Here is a 6,512-nt window from a genome sequence, read left to right as displayed (position 1 = left end):
GTTTAGGCAGAATCTTTCCTTATTTTAAACTTGATTTGGACACTGACAGTCATGTGCAGTGATCTTCCCATTAATACGTGATAAACAGTGCATTGCTATAATGCATTATAGTGCCTTTTTTTAAGGCAATTTCCTTGCATTTAGAAGGCACAACATCCTGACAATTCCCTGCCACCAATATACACAAAGGATTTAAGAAAAATAAAAGAAGGAAGACTGTTGAGGGTATCTTATATTTTATATCATCTTTATAAATGTAACTGTTTTCTTTCACACACTAGTTGTTCTGTAATAAAAGTTGTTGAACTTTAAAGTTTATTGGTTAAATATCTATGTGCATTATTATGGAGTTCAATGTATAACTGTACAGGTCCAGGCACCAGGGGAGCAATGTACCAAGGTGAGTTTATTTTATTGCTCCTTTCTTCTTGTGCCGTTTCATTAATAAACACGATAACATATGCCAACATATTACGCAGCGCTGTGCATTAAATAGGGGTTGCAAATGACAGATGAATACAGACAGTGATCCAGGAGGAGAGGACCCTGCCCCGAAGAGCTTACAATCTAGTAGGCTTCATATACTTGTAAGAAGTTGGGCAGCAAATTACTGTGTTTGACAAGAATTTCACATATTCTTCCTAAATGCCTGCCTTTTGAAGAATGCCATTCTACCAGCCAAAGCTCTCATAGGTCATGTCTGAAAAGACTTAGGAAAGGAAAACACACTTCAATGAAAGTGCTTCTCCCGTAAAATAACTAGCATAACTAGTACCTGAACTAGCCATTTTATACAAAATTCAAACCAAAGAATAACAATACCCTATAAGTAAAGAGCTCATATAGAGCTTGTAATAGAATGCTAGTGGCTCCCTTTATTATTTTAGTTTTATATCAAAAGGAGCACATTTTTGCTTTTAATTTTAAAAACAAAGACTGCTGTTTATAAAATAAATAACGTCCACAAAAGACTAACATCCTGTATTCTGTTGGTATGAGAAAATTTTACCTTAATTCATTGCTAACTTCTATTCTCCAAACCTAGCATCCTTTGACTTGCTGAACTGGAGCATGCATATAATAAGCCATAGAGAGCAAAGTTCCCCCCCCCAGCTCCTTTCACTTTCATGAGCAGTTTTACGTTTTAGGAAGCCACATCACCCGATCTTATGCCTGTGCAATGCAAGTTCGGGTGACACAAGGAAGAACCTGGTAGAAAGAAAATGCAGAACTGGACGGAACAGTGAGCATCGGAAAGAAGAGGGAAGCCGAGCCAGCGTGGGACTTGCTGGGATATCAAATTTTTTGGACGGATCAAGTGTTTTTTTTTTTTTTACAAAAGTTTCCACTTACCCAGATATGAAGATGTGATGATATGAAGATGCCCTAAGATGTGAAGTTAGGCTGAATTCACACCAGCAGTAAAGATGCATTTACTGCTTCATTATGCCAGGAACCTGAAAAGGCCCGGCAGTTGCAAGTAGTCAGTTGGGAGCAGTAAATTATTTAATGACATTTACCTTTAACGTGGAATGTCAGCAAAAATTTTCTTTTGTAGCTTTAGATAAGTTAGCACCTCATACCCACTGGTTTGTCCAAGAGAGGTCTGCATAGATCCCTGCTGTATAAGATGTGTTCACATTCACTGCAGATACACTTCTTCTTGAGTTAGTTACGCTGGTATCACAGCAAAATTTGTTTGGAAGGCAGTAAAATACTTTTAGACTTTCTTTCCCAGTGCTCAGAAATGTTTTCATTTCTGGAACCATAATGCGGGAACTTGGATATTACTTCTTACATGATTTTTTTAAGCCTCACATTGTTGTCTAATGCATTACTAATTTTAGTGGTTAATACTGCTTCAATGTTTTTGATACCCTGAAGGTCTAAAGAAGCTTCACACAGTATGCGATACCCAAGAAAAGAAAAATACCCATTGTATAGAAGGCAATATCTGACGTTCTCACTGTATGTGAATAACACACTGCTGCATGCATTGCTCATTTTTGTGTGATGCCCCATAACAGGTGGCTGTATGTTGCAGAATAACGCATGTCAAAGCGCTTATAGTTTGAATGGAGCATGTTTGAGAAGTAAAAATTAATGATCATCATCCATAAGGAATGGGTGACAAATGAAGGTCATTGTAGAATCCTATCCTGGCTCATGTGTATGAAACCATGCTGCGATTATAACGGCATCAGAACCTTTGTACAAGCTATGATTTCTCAGTGACAACTATCTTTCCCTGGGTTCAGACCTGCTTCAGGATCAAGGCATGTTGCCAGTCACTTGCAAGGCAATGCTGGTTTGGCATGAACTGTACTGTATCACTCACTGCCACCCCCATTCATTCTTTAGGGGGCTGTTAAAGGGAGACGCTGCAAGTAGCCAGAAGTGCACTGGCATGAGGAAGTGCTAACCCAGCCTTTCCTGACTGTTATACTACTATGGGGAAACCCTTGAAATAACTTTCAGGTCTTCAAGGAACCCCTTCTATAGTTACAATATCCATTACTATTGTGGCCCCCAACCTTTTGGAGCTTGCGGACCTCTGATTTAACGGACTGTGGACCGCGCATGAGCGGGGAGCCGTATGTCACTCAAAGGGGAAGAAACTTCCCCCATAGTGACATCATGATACCAGAACCGGCCCACTCACCCATCACAGGTCCAGAAAGACAACCTGCCCACCGCCCTGAGCCTGTGATCCGTACGGGAGACATGGCACGCGGCTCTGATTGGTGCAGCCCCCCCCTAAGCGGGGTCCTTCTCTTCATCCTGCATTAGCCAGAGCCATGGCCCACCTGTCAGACAGCTGGGGACCCCTGCATTACTATATCTATAGATCACAGTATATTAGCCTGGCGGTCAGTGGGAAGAATTCCTCTTACATTGCTGGCCAGTGGGAAGAATGTCACCCTTACAGATAGCCAAAAACATCATTGGTGTCAGTCTGACCTGAGAGCCACAAACTGCTCAAGGAACCTCTAGCGCCCTCTGGAGGGACCCTATCAGATCACGCCACGGGATATCGCTGCTAGCGTTTTAGTTTCAGAAGTCTCTCTAATAAGTTGATGAAATAGTACAAGGTTCCCTTCAAAATGGCATCGACGTAATCGTAGTAATAGTAGGTTTTGAGATATAATTATTTTTTTTTGATGTATATATTGACTTTCCTATATTCACTGGCATTGCTTAAAAATAATTCATAATAATAAGAAATTTCTATTAGAATTTATTTGTTAACTTGGTCATTAATAACTCCATATATTTGCCGAAATTAAAATTCGAGAATAAAGCTGACAGCGTTCCCGAAACTAGATCTTAGCACCTTGGGTGAAGGATACGTAATCCACGGCCCGCACCGTTTCTCTAAATCAGTCGCTCGTGCTTGGCTTGATACTCCGGCACCTGAAGGCCCTCGATACGCCGACTAGATCACCGCGCCACATCGATTATGCCCTAGCCCCCGGGGGTGTATAGCGAGGTCGGAGGCCCGCATGAAACGCCTAGGTACGGCCAGGGTTGTCGAACACACGGCATTGCGGGGGCTGGTAATCGAATCTGTGGGGGGGGAGGCTGACACACAAAACCATAGAGATGAGGGAAGAGCGCCGCGTGTTCGCAGTGTATCCTGGGATTGAGGATGTATTCTGAATGTGAGTGTGAATGTCAGGCGGATGACAGAATGTTGCTGCTGATAAGGCTGTCAGTAACTATGGATGTCGTTTTAAAGAAAAAAGGCGCGATTCTAGTGTTACCTGTTATGAAGGAGTGTCATTTGAATTGTATTGCAATATTTATTTTTATTGCTATATTTTTTTTACAAACATTTTTGCTTTTTAAGGTTTTTGTTAGTGTGTTAAAGTGTACCTAAACTCAGAATTTTATACTTACATAAAAGAGTAGACAACACTTATTCAAAGTAAAAATTCTGTTTGTTTTTTTAAGCGCAACAAAAAAAAAGGGTGCAGCTCCACCCCCTAATTTCTCGATCGCCTTGGCAATCGAGACTTAGTGGGGGCCATTACTACAAACCAGCTCCTTTTTACATCTGTCTCTATACCCATGCACATCGCTAGTTCCTTCCACCAAACTTAAGGTCACTACAGGAAACAGTAGGGGTTTTTTATTAGGCACAAACATAGACAACAGAAACCTGTCAGTGCTTGGGTTTCTCCATACTTTAAAAGAAAAGTTTATTAACCTTGTAAAAGTTTGTACCATGTGTTAAAAGTTAAAGCAAGCCTGTAGTTTGATCATAAAGAATAAAGCTCTCATTAGTGTTTGTGGAGGAAGAAAATACCTTGAACATTAATCTATGGAGAAATGTGTGACTAGAGTGACAATGTTAGAACCAGCACCAATACTGTCCCATGTGGGGAATGTCTAGCCCTGACTCTTAGCCCATACACTGAGCAACTTTTTGGAAAAGCGGTAGGGGATCAATGCAAAGATGAGTATATGCTGCTAAAAAGATAGGAAATTTAAAGAGAACCTGTTGCTTTTCCAAAGGTTGATATAGTTACAAATTTAAGATACACCTGTTTCACACTTTCATGGTAGTAATCTCATTCATAGATTCAGCCCAATGGGCAAAATTTAGCACAGCAGGATCTTGCAGGCTTCATTTCTATAAGCAATTAGTAAAAGTAAAGCTCATCCGTATACCGTAATACTCATAATACCGTATATACTCGAATATATTGCCAGGTTGCAGTCCTTGGGCGCACCAGGGTGGGCAGGATGATTAAGTTGTACCAAATCACAGTAGAAGAATTGTTAAGCGGGGCTTGAGGCAGGCAAGCAAGCAAGAGAGGTCAGGTCACAAGCCATGGGTTAAATACCAGGGATCCAGGAAATAGACACCAGTGACACAGGGGCTACTGCAGACACAGGGAACACGGGACACTGGAAGCAACAGGAGGCACAGGTAACACAGGAACAACCACAGACAAAGAGGAACACTGGAACAGAGATAGGGAAAAGGCTTAGAAACTACAGACTGGGCATCAAGGGGTTAACACAGGAGTAGGACAGAGGAAACACTAAATTAACCAACAGGTGTAGAGGAAATGCACAGCAGAGCTAGGGGGCTCAACACTAGTGGAGACACGTTGCATGAATGCTGAGTGCTGTGTCTGAACTAGCTAAATGTCCAGGGATAATTAGGACGCTATTGTCTGATTGTCCGGCAGGATGGGCGAAACTGATAAAACTTGAAAAATCAGGCATTCCCAGGGTCAAAACTGCTCACATGCGCAGGAGAGTTGGATGTTCTGACGGCGACCATATCAGGTCTATAACATACACGCTGTTCAGCTCTGCATAAAGGCGCCTTTTTTTTAACCCTATACCTCGGGACTTGAGTACCTGTATACCTTCTATCCTCTTTTTTTCATCTGCTGCAAGTACTTAGATACTATTTAAAAAAGAAACACATCTTTTTTCTTCATGGATCCTTAACATCTTGCACAGAGGTCCTTTTTTTTCTCATCCTTTGGTCAATGTATTGGAGTCTGTGATTACATTGAACTTTTTATATTACTTCAACTATTGCTACATTATGGATACATTTGTTGGGAAACAGACCTCTTCTACATGCAAGAACACTAATAAGCAAAACTTTAAACCTCCATTAAAAGTTGGTTCTCCTACCCCCTCTTCTTCAATCAGGCTGATTCATCAAGCCAAATCGGAAGCTCGATGCAAGCATATTCGCGATCCGGAATTGGAGCCCTAAAATCAATTTATCAACCAAATCCGAGATGCTGGAGTACTTGCACGGAAGTCATCAACTGAAGCGATCAACTGTGCAGCCCCGGCAGTTTCACACTGGCGAGCTTGCATTAAACTCACTGTTCCCCTAAAAAAGCATTCTTTCTAATGGCACACATATTACCCTTAGCCCTAAAAACAAATATTTGTGCTGTTCAAATGTTTAAAACATCTATATGAGCTATATGAGCTAATATATAGGCATATTTTAAAATGACTTATTTCTTTCCTGTTAGGCAAGAGTAAACTGAGCGCCTATCTAAATGCTTACGATGCCTGAATGGAGGAGCCGCCTCTGGGATAAATATTGTGACTTTAATAATAAATGATTATGGAATGTCCAATTGCTTAAATTTGAGCATATAAAAGGGTGTTGTCTAACTTTCTTTTTTCCTTTTGTTTTTTTTTCTTGGAGGGCTGTTGTTTTGTGTGTTATCCTAATTAATCTATATTGCTACATTTGATACTTTGCTTACCCTTTAGCACAATAGCTGCCTTTTTTTAACTTTGAATGTTTCAATGTCCATTTTGCAATTTTGAAGTCAACTTTAATGCTATGTTATTGTGTTTGTGGCCATAGTGTTTGATTGCAAAAGTCTGCCTTTAATACCACTTTGAAATGTTTGTCCTGCATAAATAGTTTCTAATCCAGTTTTCCACCCTTGATAGGTCAAAATTGCATATTGGTTTGGTAAGTATTTTTTGAATGCAATATTTGTTGGGCCATTTTT

This window comes from Pyxicephalus adspersus, chromosome 8 (assembly GCF_032062135.1).
Source record: "Pyxicephalus adspersus chromosome 8, UCB_Pads_2.0, whole genome shotgun sequence".
Classification (NCBI taxonomy): domain Eukaryota; kingdom Metazoa; phylum Chordata; class Amphibia; order Anura; family Pyxicephalidae; genus Pyxicephalus; species Pyxicephalus adspersus.
The sequence above is the reverse complement of the archived record's forward strand: the minus strand, read 5'-3'. Positions refer to the sequence as shown.